The sequence below is a fragment of the Bufo bufo genome, chromosome 7 (genome assembly GCF_905171765.1).
Source record: "Bufo bufo chromosome 7, aBufBuf1.1, whole genome shotgun sequence".
In the NCBI taxonomy this organism is placed as follows: domain Eukaryota; kingdom Metazoa; phylum Chordata; class Amphibia; order Anura; family Bufonidae; genus Bufo; species Bufo bufo.
Genome location: NC_053395.1, coordinates 54,296,595 through 54,314,776, shown reverse-complemented (window position 1 = coordinate 54,314,776; position 18,182 = coordinate 54,296,595). Strand labels below are relative to the sequence as shown.

At 43.9% G+C, this 18,182-nt stretch overlaps 1 protein-coding gene across 1 annotated transcript in view; it reads left to right on the top strand.

Annotated features, from left to right (window-relative positions):
* Window positions 1-18,182, top strand: part of BMERB1 (bMERB domain containing 1) — a 185,834-nt gene that overhangs the window by 29,787 nt on the left and 137,865 nt on the right. The gene's annotated exons all lie outside the window — the stretch shown is intronic.

The following is an 18,182-nucleotide window of genomic DNA, read 5'->3' as shown; positions in this document are numbered from 1 at the left end:
TAGGGTTTTATAGGGGTCACCTTTATGCTCCTTAGTTTGGGATCAAGCCAGTCGGATGTTTATCCATAACTTCCAGCTATCTGCAACCTCCTCCGTGACACAAATGCTGTGGATGCAGCCACATAAAAGCACATACAAAGCATATGTAGGATACAAAGTAGTACATAAATTATGCAGTGATATGCTCTAATATACTTGAGCACCAGGGCACCCGCTCGGGTGCTGCTAACCAGGTACTTCTATTTTGTGCATTATAAACAAATATGAAATAACAAAAGACATAGAGCATATCTCATTCATTATCAAATGTAATTATCCGCAAATTGCAGTAATGTACACAAATGTAGTCGCGTGCACAGAAACAACAGTACATACAGTCAGGTCCATAAATATCTAACATTTTTGGGTCTATACACCACCCCAATGGATTTGAAATGAAACAAACAAGATGTGCTTTAACTGTAGACTGTCAGCTTTAATTTGAGGGTATTTACATCCAAATCAGGTGAACGGTGTAGGAATTACAACAGTTTGCATATGTGCCTCCCACTTGTTAAGGGACAAAAAGTAATGGGACAGAATAATAATCATAAATCAAACTCTCACTTTTTAATACTTGGTTGCAAATCCTTTGCAGTCAATTACAGCCTGAAGTCTGGAACGCATAGACATTACCAGACGCTGGGTTTCATCCCTGGTGATGCTCTGCCAGGCCTCTACTGCAACTGTCTTCAGTTCCTGCTTGTTCTTGGGGCATTTTCCCTTCAGTTTTGTCTTCAGCAAGTGAAATGCATGCTCAATCGGATTCAGGTCCATTCATTGACTTGGCCATTGCATAACATTCCACTTCTTTCCCTTAAAAAACTCTTTGGTTGCTTTTGCAGTATGCTTTGGGTCATTGTCCATCTGCACTGTGAAGCGCCGTCCAATGAGTTCTGAAGCATTTGGTTGAATATAAGCAGATAATATTGCCCGAAACACTTCAGAATTCATCCTGCTGCTTTTGTCAGCAGTCACACCCTCAATAAATACAAGAGAACCAGTTCTATTGGCAGCCATACATGCCCACGCCATGACACTACCACCACCATGCTTCACTGATGAGGTGGTATGTTTAGGATCATGACGAGCAGTTCCTTTCTTTCTCCATACTCTTCTCTTCCCATCACTCTGGTACAAGTTGATCTTGGTCTCATCTGTCCATAGGATGTTGTTCCAGAACTGTGAAGGCTTTTTTAGATGTTGTTTGGCAAACTCTAATCTGGCCTTCCTGTTTTGGAGGCTCACCAATGGTTTACATCATGTGGTGAACCCTCTGTATTCACTCTGGTGAAGTCTTCTCTTAATTGTTGAATTTGACACACATACACCTACCTCCTGGAGAGTGTTCTTGATCAGGCCAACTGTTGTGAAGGGTGTTTTCTTCACCAGGGAAAGAATTGTTTGGTCATCCACCACAGTTGTTTTCCGAGGTCTTATGGGTCTTTTGGTGTTGCTGAGCTCACCAATGTGTTCCTTCTTTTTAAGAATGTTCCAAACAGTTGTTTTGGCCACACCTAATGTTTTTGCTATCTCTCTGATGTTTTTTTTTTTTTTTTTCAGCCTAATGATAGCTTGCTTCACTGATAGTGACAGCTCTTTGAAACTCATCTTGAGAGTTGACAGCAACAGATTCCAAATGCAAATAGCACACTTGAAATGAACTCTGGACCTTTTATCTGCTCATTGTAATTGGGATAATGAGGGAATAACACACACTTGGCCATGGAACAGCTGAGAAGCCAATTGTCCCATTACTTTTGGTTCCTTAACAAGTGGGAGGCACATATGCAAACTGTTCTAATTCCTACACCGTTCACCTGATTTGGATGTAAATACCCTCAAATTAAAGCTGACAGTCTGCAGTTAAAGCACACCATGTTTGTTTTATTTCAAATTCACTGTGATGGTGCATAGAGCCAAAAAATTTACAATTGTGTTGATGACCCAATATTTATGGACCTGACTGTAAGTTAAAAATAAGAACCAACACATACCATAACACAGGCATGAGAAAATCATGCGTAATATCTTAGCCCATCCATATGTGGAGTAATGAAGGGGGGGGGGGTAAGGGGTAGAGGATTTGGGAAAAAGGGATCTAGGAATCCGGGGAGCATACAGTAGGCGATCATAAGATAGCGTCTGGGAGAGGTGTAGCATGGGAACTCAAGAGCCAGGGCAACCACTGATTGAGGGCCTTAGTTCTGGATTGTAGATCATGTGAGTACATTATTTCATGCTGCATATGCTGGTTTGCCAGTTGTTGGACCTCAGTGATAGGGGGTGTGGTGCCTTGCTTCCAGTGGCGGGCTATTACTTTACGCGTGGCCGTAAGGATATGTGCCACCACCCATCTCTGTTCGCAGGGAATGTTAGATAAACCAATAAATAGTATAGCAAGTTCCGGGGATGGGGTAACATACATCTCAGTCACTTCTGACATAAGAGCAAAGGATTGATGCCATAGAGGAGAGATGAGAGGACAGAACCACCACATATGGGTCGGGTGCCCCTATATCCGCATCCACGCCAACATACAGGTGGATAACCCGCTATCATATGTACTAGTCTGTCGGGTGTGAGGTACCATTTTAGTTGGATTTTCCTATTTTGTTCTTCATGGTTAATGCATTTAGAAGGTTTAATTGCCCAAAATAGCGCATCATGCCAATTCGCTAGTGAGAATGTGGCTTTAAGTTCCTTAAATGTCATCTTGTCCATATTATAATGAGAGGATAGGGATTGATACATTATAGACAGCCCTTTTTTAGCATTAGAAGCAAGGTTCAGGAACTTGGAAATTACTATATCTATGCCTAGAGGGTCACTAGACGAGGTAGAGGGTAAGGAGCCCAAGAGGTGCCGGACCTGGAGATACTGATAAAAGGCATATTGGCCGTGCAGAGATTCAAACTGTACCATTGAATTCCCATCATAAAGCTTCCCAATAGTATCGATGCCTCTGGAGTACCAAGATGAGAGAGACAAATTAGGGATAAGGTGTTCTACTGATTTAAGAGGGAATCGTTTCCTATCCAAAGTCTGTGCAAGGTCAGACTTAGAGAGCAGGAATTTCCAAGCCGCTGAGGTGGCCAGCATGGATCCTATTGGTAGACTGGGTTGGAATGGTTTAAGACTTTGTGCGGCTAAGTAGCCTCTGAGCGAGGATCCTCTGATCAGTGCTTCCTCAAACTGTAGCCACCTCTGCAGATTGGACGGCTGCCACTACTCCTTGGCCTGCGAGAGCAGTGATGCCCAGTAGTACATCCTTACGTCCGTCACCACCAAGCCCCCCCCCCTGCGTATAGCCAGATATAATGCTGATTTACATATCCTAGGTCTGGTTTGGCCCCATATGAATTTCAGCATCGCAACCTGAATCTTATTTAGTACACATATGGGTATCCGTAGGGGGATACATTGCAGTTTGTAAAGGATTTTTGGCTAAATTTGCATTTTGACAAGGTTAATCCTGGCTATCCATGACAAGTTGTGCTTAGACATATTCTCATAATCCTTTTTAAGTTCTGCCTGTAAGGTATTAAAGTTTTCCCTCACAAGCTGGTATGTCATCAGGGTCAGCAAGATGCCAAGATAAATGATATGGTCTGACACCCAATTAAACCGAAACCTTCCCTAAATCTGTTGTCTAATTTCATCAGGGATGAATAGGGGTAGCACGTTGGATTTAGTATAGTTTATTTTTTAGTATGAAACCCTAGAGAACCCCTGCAGAACGTCCCACAGATCACCAAAATTAATTGAAGCCTCACACCAGACCCATAAAATTATTCAGAACCTAAAAATAACCAGACCCCAGACCAGCCTCTAAAATTATTAACACTCTAAAATTAACCTAACCCCAGACCAGCCTCTAAAATTAATAAAACTCCTATAATTAATTCAAACCCCTTAAAAGTACTTCAAACCCCAGACCAGTCCCCTAAAATTAATCTAGGCCCCAGAAAAGACCCCAAAATTAAAGAAAAGACCCCTAGAATTAAATCAGACCAGATCTCCTAAAATTATTTCAGACCCCAGACCAGATCTCTAAAATGAATCAGACCCTAAAATTAACCAGACCCCGAACCAGAGCCTAAAATGAATTCAGACCTAAGACCAGCTCTCCAAATCTAATGATACCTCCCCTAAAATTAATCAGACCACACACCAGCTCCTAAAATTAATTCAGACTGCAGATGAGCTCCCTAATATTAGTCTTACCTCCCTTAAAATTAATCAGACGCCTAAACTGAGACCTAAAATTAATCATCCTCAGGATAGGTCATCACTATGAGATCAGCGGGGGTCCGACTCCCAGGAACCCTTAGCCGTATGAACAGGCTGCAGTGCTCTGTGTTCACTTAGTTGCTCTTCCTAGGCCAGTGACATCCCGTTCGTTGGTCACATGGCCTTGGCGCAGCTCAGCCCCATTCAAGTGAATGGGGCTGAACTGCAAAACCAAGCACAGCTGCTACACAATGTAGCCTTCTTAAACAGCTGATTGACGATGGTGCTGGGTGCCGCCAATCTCGTATTCATGACCTATCCTGAAGATAGGTCATTAATATGTAAATCCTTGAGAACCCTTTTAAGAAGATACAGGGTAAGACAAAAAATATAAGTTTGTACTTACTTTTTCAGGAGTCGCCGAACACAACATCCTTGACAACCATCATAGATGCATTAGAGAAGACAATTCCCTCCTCCATCACATCTATGAAGGTCAGTGGGGTGTAGACACCTTGCATCCCTGGTCTGGATTCAGACTGCAGAATGTGCTAGGTACAGACTGGTGGCCTACATACCTTAATTGGCCAGAGAGCAATTTGTGAGTATCTTGACATCTCCTTACCAATACTAAAATAAAGAGAGGGATTTTCTTCTTTACCTGCTTTTACTCATCATTCCTACCTGTGAATTTAATGCGACCCATATCTATCACTCCAATTACACACTATTCTTCTGACAGGCTTGGTGCACTTTGCATTAGGGGCATGTTACAGAAATAAACCTTCCGGCTGTCTCATAGGAATAAGATGTATCGTACAGCAGATGTTAATGTCAGTGATTGACTGCTAGGTTAAAGTCTACCAGGCAACTGAGGCCCACCTCCGCCAACTCAGTGCGCCATATGGCGTGGCACGCTTTAGTATGCACTGCACACAGATACAGCAACATGTCCAAGATTGCCAGGTCGTTAAAACAGGCAAGTTAAAAAATCTGCATTGACTCCATTTTAATAAAAAAAAATTAAAATGGTCGACCCTTTCTAAAATGGCTTTTGCAGTAAATATCTGTTTTTACTTAAAGCAATTCTTCATATCAAAAAATGATACAATGAAATATTTTTACATTTAAACAATTAAGTATTAGGTGAGATGGGACAAGCCTAATGTTTTCAACGTCTTTCCTAGCATTCCATGTGGGTCTGTATCTACCCAGTGCATTCACATGGGGCACAGCACTACCTCTCTTTAATTCTGTGCTCAAAAATTCCAAATAAATAAAAATTTGACTTTTGATTACTGTAAAACACTTAAAAGGGTTTCCTAACATATTTTTACTGATGACCTATCCTCTGCATAGGTCATCAGTATCTGATCAGTGGGGGTCCGACACCTGGGACCCCCGACGATCAGCTGTTTGAGAAGGCAGCTGTGCTCCCAGTAGGACCACGGCCTTCTCTCCGCTCACCAAGCACAGTGTCGTACATTGTATAGCGGTTGGGCTTCATATCCCAGCTCAGCCCGATTCACTTCTATGGGGCTGAGCTTCTCCTAGGCCACGTGACCGATGAACGAGACATCATTGGCCTAGGGAAAGCTGAGAGAAGGCCGCAGTGCTACTGATGACCTATCCTCTGCATGGGTCATCAGTATCTGATCAGTGGGGGTCTGACACCTGGGACCCCCGACGATCAGCTGTTTAAGAAGGCAGCAGTGCCCCCAGTAGGACCACGGCCTTCTCTCCGCTCACCAAGCACAGGGTCGTACATTGTATAGCGGTTGTGCTCCGTATCCCAGCTCAGCCCCATTCCTGAGCTGCTCCTAGGCCACGTGACCGATGAACACGACATCATTGGCTAAGGGAAAGCTGAGAGAAGGCCGCAGTGCTACTGATGACCTATCCAGAGGGTAGGCAATCAGTAAAAATGTCTAAGAAAATTTCTTTAAAGGAGATCTCCATCCCCCATTCCCCCATACTGATGCTCATTTCCTTCTTTGCATGTGCTTCACATAGAAAGGGGTTGTCCAGGTTCAGAGCTGAACCCTGATATACCCCCGTTTTCACCCAGGCAGCCCCTCTGATATGAGCATTGGAGCATTTCATGAGCTACAATAGCCGTTTTACAGTCTTTGGCAGCGCTGACGCTGAAGCCTGCCCATTAGTGCCAGTGGCGTCATCGCTAGGGATGAGCGAATCGACTTCAGATGAAACTTCCAAAGTCGATTTGCATAAAACTTCGTTCCAATACTGTACGGAGCAGGAGCGCCGTACAGTATTAGAATGTATTGGCTCCGATGAGCCAAAGTTATTGCTCCTGCCCCGTACAGTATTGAACGAAGTTTTATGCGAATCGACTTCGGATGTATCATCCAAAGTCGATTCGCTCATCCCTAGTCATCGGGCTCCCTGTAGGCAGAAGGCTCTGCCTAGCCTTACCCAATGGGGAGGCCGGTACGTCACCGGATCTCAAAAAAAGCCTTTGCCTTGCTCAATTCTGAGGTTATGTCCGGGTTTAGCTCTGAACCCGTACAACCCTTTTAATCTTTCTATATGTGTCATAACTGACTTCCTGGTGAGTGTGCTGGGTAGTGTTGAGCGAATTGGGTTCGGACTGCTATATCCGAACCCGATTAGTTTGAAAACTTTATTAACAATATAGCCTCCGTTTTACTACAGTAAAATGTATAGGCCCCACAGAGGTCTTTGCGATCTTGCTGTAAATATTGCGAGACTTGCTTCGTCTCACATCTATGACGTGGCACTTTGGTTATGCGCGTAAATTACGGTATCAAAAAAGTTAATGAGGCACAAAGCTGAGTTCAGCTTTGGATTTTGACACTGTAATTTATGCGCATAACTGAAGTGTCACATCATAGACACGAGACTAAGTAAGTCTTGTTATATTTGTAGCAAGATCGCAAAGACCTCCGCGGAGCCAATACATTTTACGGTAGTACGGAGGCTATATTGTTAATGACGTTTTCAAACTAATCAGGTTCGGATACAGCAGTCCGAACCTGATTCGCTCAACACTAGTGCTGGGCTTGTGCTCATATACAGCAGCCAATCTGAGCACCCAGAGGTGCAGCACAAAGCACTGTCAAGGGAGACAGCAGCAGCTTCAGCTACTGAGGAGGAGGGGTTCAGACTACCTCAAACTTCCTTTGCAAATTAGTCACCGATCACTGAAATGGATTTCTGTGGGACAAAAGTGCCAGAAAATTAGGCAAAAATATGCCACATTTGATTGACAGGGCCAGGCAGTGAAAACATCATTACACCTGACCCTGTCAATCAAAGTGCAGAGGGAGCAGAACCTCTAGGTGTAATGGTAACGCCCCCGTTGCTCCTAGAGGCTCATTTGCATTGATTATAACTTCATTTTTCTCAGCAATGTGGACACATATGAACATGGGACCAACACAGATGCTTTCAGCTGCCAAGCGCACATGTAACAGGTCAGACAGTTTCATAGGTACAAAACTGCTGATAGATGCTCTTTAAAAAATATATATATAAACGCTACATTAAGCAATATTCTACCACTTATCTTTTAAGATTTAGTACTATATGGAAATTGTTACTATACTGAGGTTTTTCTTATAGAAAGTGATTTCTGTCTCTATTCATGCAAACAAAACCGAAAGGTAATCTTGTAATATCAAAGACGGAGCTGGAAGCTGGAAAGTTGTAAATCAGTTTTTACGTCTCGTTACAAGTGAGACACTGACATTTATGCTAACGCTCTACAATCAGGATATTGGATGGTGAAGAGTCAGCAAATCTGTAGTCATTACGCTGCAGTTCATTTTTTACTAATGTAATGTGTGGTAATTGAACGCAGGCTATATGGTCCAGTACACACCAATAAATGAGAAAAAAACTTTTTTTTCCTCATTGTAAGACACCGGTCAGTTCTTAGAGACCGCAGATCTTCTGTCATCTTGTCAGCATGTTCTAGGAATAACCAAGTAAGATTTTCCAATATGGCTGCACTTGCTGTTGTCACTTTTGTAAAAAATAAATAAAAGTTTCCACCACAACCAGTCGAATACACATCTGATAGGGCTCCATAGCAAAACTTAGTAAGAGCCCCTGCTCCCAGTACTGCTACATCAAACACTCCCAGGCAATGCAAAATGCAACCCTTCCCTTCCCAATTTCCATTGGTTTTATGTTTCTTTTATTAACTGGAAGAAATTTTTATTTTAAAAAAATTGTAATAAAGAAAGTCGCCTTCTACCTCACCCACTTAATCCAACTTCTATATTGGAAAAAGTGGAACAGATGCTTCATAAGTATGGCACTCAACTGGCACAAATGCAATTATAAATCTTCCCCATACACATCTGTGTCTGAAGCAACCACTAGGGGGAGCTTAATGCATAGGAATTTATACCATTACCATTGACTGCAATGGAAAGCAGTAAAGATCTGCGCACTGACCTCCCCCTAGTGATGTGCTTCAGTGTTTTCATGTCAGGGACAGAAGGAGTTCAGCACCAGGCCCCCATAGCATTTGCAAGGTCTGCCTACATGGGAGATACTGCACTGACCCCAACCAAATAGGAGAATAAGCATCACTACCAAACTGGGCCCTCACAATAGGCTGGCATTTCCTATTCTGTGAAGACTACTTCTCAGCAGTCACTTCATTATCATCACAGGCAGAGTTAAAATGAAAGGTAACACGTCTGTTATAAAGCTAGAGGCAAATAAGACAGGATCCACCATTGGATGCTGGACACATGTCAACTACTCCTTCTCATGTCACAGAGCATGACCATAGCAATCTCCCATGGAAGTCAATAGGTTGTTTTTTGACTAAGTTTTCTTATGTCCAGGTAGAGCAAATCTCTGAAATGCAGTTCACAGCAGCAGCTCAGACAGGATAGCTGTCCATATAATCATATACAGAAAATAGCCCAAAATATATATATCTATATATATATATATATATATATATATATATATATAGTAAGGAAATGAAAACAGGTTAAAAAAAAAATTCAGTATATAGTTTTAATAACCCGATAATAATAGCCCTATTAGGACATACAAATGGAGGGACGCCCCTCCTGGACAGCCATTTATCTGAATGCCCTCCTTTCAATACTACATTTCCCCAGCAGGGGCCGCTGTTGCGGAAATGCCTGGCTGGCCATAACTTCTCTAAAATTGCAGCACATCGGTCTGGGGAGCGGTGAGCGGAGATGCTTTTTGAAAGGGATTGTCTCTGATTGGAAAACTCCTCTAATAAATACTGGATTCTACAGAGATAAAATTATCTTTTTTGACAGTGAAGTTTAATGAAGCTTCTGGGCCCCAATGCAAAATCTGTAACAGGCAGGGGCGTAGCTATAGGGGGTGCAGAAGTAGCAGTCGCTACCGGGCCCAGGAGCCTGAGGGGGCCCAAAGACCTGTGTGCTGCATAAGAAGAAACCAGTATTATAGAAAGCGCATGCTGGTCAAGTTACATCTCTGGCAGGGAATGGGTTAGGTCAAGAATTTGGCATGGGGGGGGGGGGGGCGAGGGGTGCCTTTTCAATGTTTGCCTCAGGCAGCACGAAGGCTATGTGCTTCCAGCCCCTGGCCACAAAGCACTGAGGGAAGGGGGGCCCAAGCTGAACTCTTGCACCAGGGCCCATGAGCCTTTAGCTACGTCCCTGGTAACAGGTACCCCCATCTATCAAGTGTCATTGATAAGACATAGTTGCCAACTGTCCTGAATTTGCAGGGAACCTTTTTCCAGAAAAAGTCCCTCCAACCTTGGACTGTCCTGGGCCATAAACGGACAGTGCTTTTAAGCCCTGCCCACAAGTAGGTGACTGGGCTCTAATTAGGTGTTCCCAGGGCAGAGCCTATTTCTCACGAATTTAGCAATCGCACAGTTAGTAACATACATAGTAACATAGTACATAAGGCCAAAAAAAGACATTTGTCCATTCAGTTCGGCCTGTTATCCTGCAAGTTAATCCAGAGGAAGCAAAAAAAAAAAAAACCCTGTGAGGTAGAAGCCAATTTTCCTCACTTTAGGGGAATAAAAAATTCCTTCCCGACTCCAATCAGGCAATCAGAATAACTCCCTGGATCAACGACCCCTCTCTAGTAGCTATAGCCTGTAATATAGTAAGTATGATAATGATAATAGTGGCATCTTCTCATGTGGCAGAGGGGCCTTTCACCTCCTTAAGGCACCAGAGGCCAGGTGTGACTCCTACTTCTGCACCCCCATGCACCCACTACCTCTCTCTACCCCCGCCCCCCCATTAATAAGAACATTGCATAGAATTAGAATAGGGTCACCAGAGATGACAGCAGGCCAAGGCCTGTTTGTTATATATTAAAGAGGTTGGGTCATCTGGGACATTGTTGGCATATTGCTTGGATCAGGTACTTGCCAGTCCCACCTCTGGGTCCTGCTCCTATCTAGAGAACGGGCCCCAGAAGTGAAGGAGAGCGCACTGTTCATCAATATGGGGGTTTTGAAAATAGCCGCGCGAGTGCGCTTGGTTATTTTTGGAATGCCCATAGCTATGAATGGACCACGCAAGTGTAGCCAACTCTCCATTCACCAGTATGGGACTGCTAGAAATAGCCGAGCCAGTTTGGCTATTTTCTGAACTCCCATGGAGGTGAATGGAGAGTGGCAGCGCATGCGCGGTAAGCTCACTGTACGTTTCAGGGGACCAGTTCTCGAGATAGGATCGGGTCCCAGTCCTGTATGACATTGATGGCATATCTTATCATACACCATCAATATCCCAGGTGGCAATATGTCCCCTTAATATTTGAGTACCAAATAACCTGTTGTTTTCCTTGTACTTCTCTTTCCTATAACCTCATTCTACCTTTCCTACAGGCAAAACACAGAAGATCCTGAAGGTACCTCTGAAATCAAATTTCACTGACATTTTAATGTAATGGTAATTTGGTTCTGGGCAGCATGAGGGAGAACTTCAGGTTGTCCATGCATCATTGCACCAGACAGTTTAGCTAACAGCAAAATAAATAAATTACAGAGTTTCTCACAGCGGGAAATCCTCTGGATTGGGAGGGGGCGACATGTTCCTGTGAGGACACAGAACAAGCAATTCATGGTTTTAGATGTTTCTTTTACACCTGTCTAACATCCACCTCTGTGACCTCTAGTGAGGAACTCATCAATCTCAGCAAGTACCTGGAGCCATACATTTTATACTCAGTGCTAATACCAGTCTAGCCCTCACAGAAACCTTTAAGGTGTCTAGGAGAACACTAAGTTCCAGCTAAATCAATTGACATGAATATGATGGGGTATGAAGAGTATATCTATGTTCCAGCAGAAAGAAATCCCTAAAATCACAATTTTAATAATATACGTTAAAAAAGATCCCGAGTGGACCTCCAATACCAAAACAAAAAAATTACATACAAAGTGAATGACTGATAGGTTGCATCCAGAAGCTTGACAATACGTCTGGGCTACGGGAATGAATTGTCCCTATATCTGCCCCTATCCTAAAGCCTCAGCCCAGGGAGGACCCCTGATGGTGGAGACCCCCTGTCCATGTTCCTAGGCTATTATTGTCCCTACGTTGTCCCTACAGGGATATGTACAAAGATATTCTGGAGTACCCCAGGTATGATGCAAGGATAAGGAGAACACTACAAGCAACCTAAGCTTCTTATTGAGGTTGAAGCCTTCTGAAATTTGAAATTAGACAAAGTATTTCCTACATTTGGTCGTGGGTTTGTGTTTACACACAGCAAGCAAGCAGAGCTGAAGTGTAAAGCATTATGAGATCAGACAGGATCTTAGACTGCTTTAGATTTCTAATAGGCAGTGCAGCTAGGGCTAGGTTCACAACACGCTAGGACTCCTCCAACAAGTGTAACACGCAAATAGCCAGTATATGTTGGTATACCATTGCCTTAACTGCTGTTGATTATACCTCCCCCTTCTCTTACCAGCTCAGTCTCTGCCACCACTAGGGGGAGCTCACTGCTCATGAACTCAGTGAGAGCTGCATAAATCCCTAGGCTGTGACTTTCTCCTAGTAAAAGCAGCAAGAATATAGAAGTTTATGATACACTATGTGTGATGGGAAGGAAGGGGTTTATAAAAAATAAACCATAACTCCAGCTTTCATAAGTATTATTAAATAAGATGAAATCATAGATACACTTTCCTGCCCAAGACCACCACTAACCCATCATAAACAATATAATAATAATCATAATAATATTAAAATAAAAGGTAGATTGTTGACTGTCAAGTCACCAAAGACCTCCAGGGATAGTTCATGGGGATATTTTTGGGTCCTACCTCTGGGACCTGCTGATATCTCTAGAACATATCTCTAGTTTTGCACTGCCTTGAATGGAGAGGCACTCTTGGCTATCTTCGGAAGTCCCACAGCAAGGAATGGACAGAACCATGCATGAATGGCCACCTCTCTATTAATGGCAGCAAAAAACAGGACACTGTTCTAGAGATGCAGACACTTATGGATATGCCAGAGAGTCAGGGTCTGCAGTAAACCAGTGTGCTTCTTCACTAGAGGAACTCAAGTGCAAAACAATACAGGCAAGGCACTGGGCTGGCTTCTCCAGTCATTTTCCTGGCAGAAGAAGGGATTGATGCTGAGGAAAGTCCTGAGCTAGCTGTTCCTCGCTCTCTCAGAAGGCTGGCACCTTGGCCCAAGGGCTGGTTGCCCAGGGTCTGTGGCTCAGTCATCTGGTTGGACCTCTGGTCAAAGGGCTGGTGACCCAGGATATGTGACAGAGTATCTCTGTCTCAGCATCTTGCAGAACAAGAGAAAAAAGGAAGAGAGAGAGGACAGCGCCTCATGTGTGGTATTGCTAACAATATTATTATAGATGATTAAAAGATTTGCTTACCAGATGCTGTTGTGAGGTAGTCACCACAGCTGTATAGGCTCCTGCTGGTGTATATCCCGACCAGCAAACGGGGTCTTGGCTGCAGCCTGGGTTCTTGCATGCGCCCAAAAAACGTACGGGTGCCGGAGTAGAAGTCGGACGTGGATAAGATAAAAACAGATGAACCTCTTCTGCGGGCGCTGCCAAGGATACCATTCAAATGAAGCGTATAGTTCAAATGGCTTTTATTTGGCTACGTGTGTCAGGGGTGAATAACCTCCTTCATCAGGACATAAAAAATAAAAAAAAAAGCCTTTTTTTTAATGTCCTGGTGAAGGGGGTTATTCACCCATGAAACGCGTAGACCAGGCATGCTCAACCTGCGGCCCTCCAGCTGTTGCAAAACTACAACTCCCATAATTCCCGGACAGCTTACAGCTATCAGCCTACAGAAGGGCATGGTGGGAGTTGTAGTTTTACAACAGCTGGAGGGCCGCAGGTTGAGCATCCCTGGCGTAGACAAATAAAAGCCATTTAAACTATACGCATTATTTGAATGGTATCCTTGGCAGCGTCCGCAGAAGAGGTTCATCAGTTTTTATCTTATCCACGTCCGATGCCTCAGCATCTTCTTCTGGTTACTCATGCAGTCTGGCAGAGTCTCTTTTACTAAACACTGGTTCCTATCTACAGATTCTAACTGAACTACAATCTTCTCATGGGAGGGGTGGAGTGGAGAAACACAGCCTAAGCAGAATAAATGTTGCTATTTCAGTCTGTCATAGACTTGTATAGAGTTTCAATACAAGTCTATGGAAATGACTAACTAGTTTTTCAAAACATAAGTCTTCAGATGGGGCTAAAACAGTCAAAAGGTCTATATCCCTCCAAAACTTTGCATAGTCTCTTATAGTAACTGTGGAAGATTTCTAACCTCTCAGTGCCTAGATAGAAAAGTCATTAAGTCTCTCAGTATTTACTGGCTGTGCATTAACCCTTCCCACAGTGCAGTGCAGATATAGTGCAATAACAGTGAAAATGAAATGCACACAGCAACGTAAATCATAGTACAAGGAAACCCGTTTAGGTGCACTAAAGTAGTGAGTTGATGGTTTTGCATAGTAGCAATAGGGGCAAATGTCAACAAATGTCTATAGTCCAAAGTACCCTTGTTCCAGGGCACTACATAAGGATCATGTAGAAAATGCTTCAGATTGATAAACAATGAGGATGACTGGTTTATTAGCATTCAAGTAAACCACGAGCCAACCATAGGTGAATCTTCACAAGCTTGGGATTTATAGATTAGGTGCCACCGGTTATGTTTTCTTGAAGCTAACGACTTCACAGATGAGGGAGAGGACTGGTCCTATGGCTCAGATTGGTCTAAAGTCATGAAAAGTAGCACAGGATTAATAGGCTACAGTTAGATACCCGGACTGTGATGCAAAAATTTGGGTTTGAGGTACTCACCGGATAAGGGTGAGCAGCTCAGCGTTCTTCCTGACTCAATGTATTTCAGTTATAGCAACCGCAAAGACTGAAAGACTGAAATCAGATAAAAAATCTCTTCTCACTGAAGAGAGTATAAATCAATCTACAAGCTACTAATGCCTAGATGAAAGCAGAGATATACAGATGTGATAGATATACAGAAGAGGCATAAGAAGTGTTTTATGGCCCTTTCTTCAAGCTCATTCATTTAGATACTGACTTCAAGGAAAACAGTTTACAAAATCATGTGTATAGTTGATTATAGCTGAAATGCTGCCATCATCAAAAATATGAAGTTGCTTATATATTGTCCATCTTCCTTCACTTAATATTTTTACTTCACAGTCCAGTTATAAATGAATTGTTCATTTCAACATATTTCATTCACAAAGCGGTATCTCCCAGGGAAAGAGAACCATCTCGGTAGAACCATGTTTTGGAAGTGGATCCCTATGAGTCAAAGTCCAACTTTTAAACAAGCCTTGGGACATTGACAAGGCAAAATAGTCATGTCTCAAGGTTTGGTAAAAAAGTCTGACTTTTACTCATAAGGAGCCACTTTCAGAAGGTGGCGCTAGCGAGATGGCTCTCTTTCCCTGGGAGCAGTGGCGTGCCTGGGGGGGGGGGGGCGGTCCGCCCCGGGTGCGGACTCTCAGGGGGGTGCCAGAACAGAAGCAATGAGCGCTTCCATCAATACAGATGGAAGCGCTCATTGCTTTTCGCTTTATAAGATGCAGTGCATCTTATACAGGGAATACTAGAGAGCGCTTCCATAATGCTTCCAAAGCGCTCACCACTAGTCTGCAGGAGGAGGGGGAGAGAAGCGCTGTGAGCGCTGTCCAGTACTTACCTCTCCTCCTGCTCGCTCTTCTCAGGGTCCGCGCTGCTGTGTCCTGGCTGCCTGCAGCGTCAGGACGTACAGAGCGCACTCTGACCTGATGCTGCAGGAGGTCAGGTGAGTGCAGCACGGGCCCTGAGAAGAGAAGACAGCCAGGACAGGGAGAGTGGCGACAGGAGAGGTAAGTTACTTTATTATTTTACAGTCTGATCTGAAGTCTGATATGGAGGTCTAATTGGGGGTCTGGAGAGGTCTGACTGGGGGGGGTCTGGAGGTCTGACTGGGGGGGGTCTGGAGGTCTGACTGGGGGTCTGACTGGGGGTCTGGAGTTCTGACTGGGGGTCTGGAGTGGTCTAATGGGGGGTCTGGAGGACTGACTGGTGGGTCTAGAGGTCTGATCTGTGTGGTACCAGTATTTTTAGGGGGCTGTTTCTGCAGGAAAGTATTAGGGAGCACAGTGGAGCACAGTGGACACAGTATTGGGGGTGGCAGGATGGGGTGTTCAGAAGGTGGGAGGAGGATGGTAAAGTAGGAAAATAAGATGTCTGTTTTTTAAACTCTGCAGAGACGAGGCACAGCTGAAAGAAGTCACCATGGTGGTCTGGTCTGACAGGAGAAGAAGATGAAAGAGAATATCTACATCAGAGAAGAGAAGTACGGATGTAGGAGGTACATATGTGGGGTTGTATGACCCTGTATGTTCTGTAGCGCTGTATGTAATGTTTTCCAAGTATGTCTTTAAAGGAGTTGTCCGCTTTTTTTTTTTTGCATTAGCGCTGCCTTCTCTGCTCTGTTTACCTGCTCATTACTGCAAATGCTACGGCGGGCAGGTGAACAGAACAGAGAAAGCAGCTCTCATATGAGCACTGCCCTCATTTCAAACAGCAGTGGGCTGGGGGCACAAAGGGCATTACTACTATGGAGGGGACACATAGGGCATTACTAATGTGAATGGGGCACAATGGGCAATTCTACTATGGAGGGGGCACAGAGCCAGAGGGCATTACTAAAATGAAGGGGGCACAGTGGGCATGATTACTGTGACTGGAGCACAATGGGGATTTCTACTATGAAGGGGCACAGAGGGCATTACTAGCCTGGTGGGCATTACTACTATTAAAGGGGCACAATGGGCATTATTACTGTGAAGGGGCAAAATGGGCATTATTACTATACAGAGGGCACAATGGGGATTATTACTGTGAAGGGGACACAATGGGGATTATTACTGTGAAGGGGTACAATGGGGATTATTACTGTGGAAGGGGGTACAATGGGGATTATTACTGTGGAAGGGGCACAGAGAGGGCATAACTACTGTGAGGGGGGCACAATGTGGGCATAACTACTGTGAGAGAGCACAATGTGGGTATAACTACTGTAAGGGGGCACACATCTGTACAAAACTACTGTGAAGGTTGTACAATGAGGGCAATACTACGGTGAGGGGGTACAATTTTTTTTAAAGTATTGGGGGGTTGGGGTGCCAGAGAAAGGACCCGTCCTGGGTGCCAAACACCCTAGGCACGCCACTGCCTGGGAGATACCCCTTTGCATATTATTTTCCCATCTGAAGTCGATTCGCTCATCCCTAATTGCAACCAATGGGTCTGGTCAATCGATGTGGAGAGCGTCACAGCCAGGGAGAAGGAGACGTCCATTGAGAAACACGGCCATCTCCTTCTCCCTGAACCAATGGTATGAATTTACATACCAGGCGGGAAACCAATACGGGGGGCACAGCGGGGGAACGGAGCAGCGCATAGAGGAACTAGTAAGCGCTGTAACATCAGTATTCACTACACAACCCTCTAGTTAAATGATAATGTCCGGCCCCGTGAAAGGTCCTCTTTAATACCGGTGTGTAGCATGTAGTACTTTTACAGAGTAATGAAAAGCTCCACTTGGTGAGATGATTTCACCTCTGCTATTTCTCACCAGATTATACGTTATCTTTGGGCAGAGATATAATTTGTCAAGCACAATGCTGCGCAAGGTTTTCTAAAGCTGCCAAAAATCTTTCAAGTGGCAGCTGCAGAACGAGAACCATAATCACTGTGTGAGTTGTATTACTACCTTCAGATCAAGGGGTTGGGGATTTGGAGAGCAAATGTCCATGTGTCTACTTTATTTAGGAAGAATTGCCACTTACCCATCTCATCTTGACACCTTCCATCTGTTTTCAAGGAGCCAGGAATATTAGGAGCACCGATGTTCCCCTATTCATGTCTTGGCTTGTAAATCAAAAGCAGTTAAAAAACACACGTTTTTGCTACGGTAAACTTGTAGATAATTTCTAAAGGCAGTTTTAAACATAAATGCAGTCCCGCTGGATAATTTGCAAGCGAAATTTAATAGAAGGATCACAGGATAGTGCAGAAGAGGCAAAACAGAGAACAGAGGGAAAGGAATCATTAAGAGTAGGAAGCAAGAAAGGAACTCGTAGGATCAAATGATGCTGTTAGTCCACCTGTGCCAGATACGTATTATGCACATATTTTCAGCGCTGATTTTCGTCTGGAAAACCCACAGAGTAATACAGTGCCAGTTGAGTAGATAAGATGTTCAAAATGTTATCTATACGGGGCAGAAATACGTTTTGAAATCCATAGCATGTCAACAATGTCAGCATTTTCTGCAGATTTTCAGTGCAAAGGGTGAAACCTGCAGCAAATCTGCGTCAAAATCTGCGTCAAAATCTGCGACAAAATCTGAA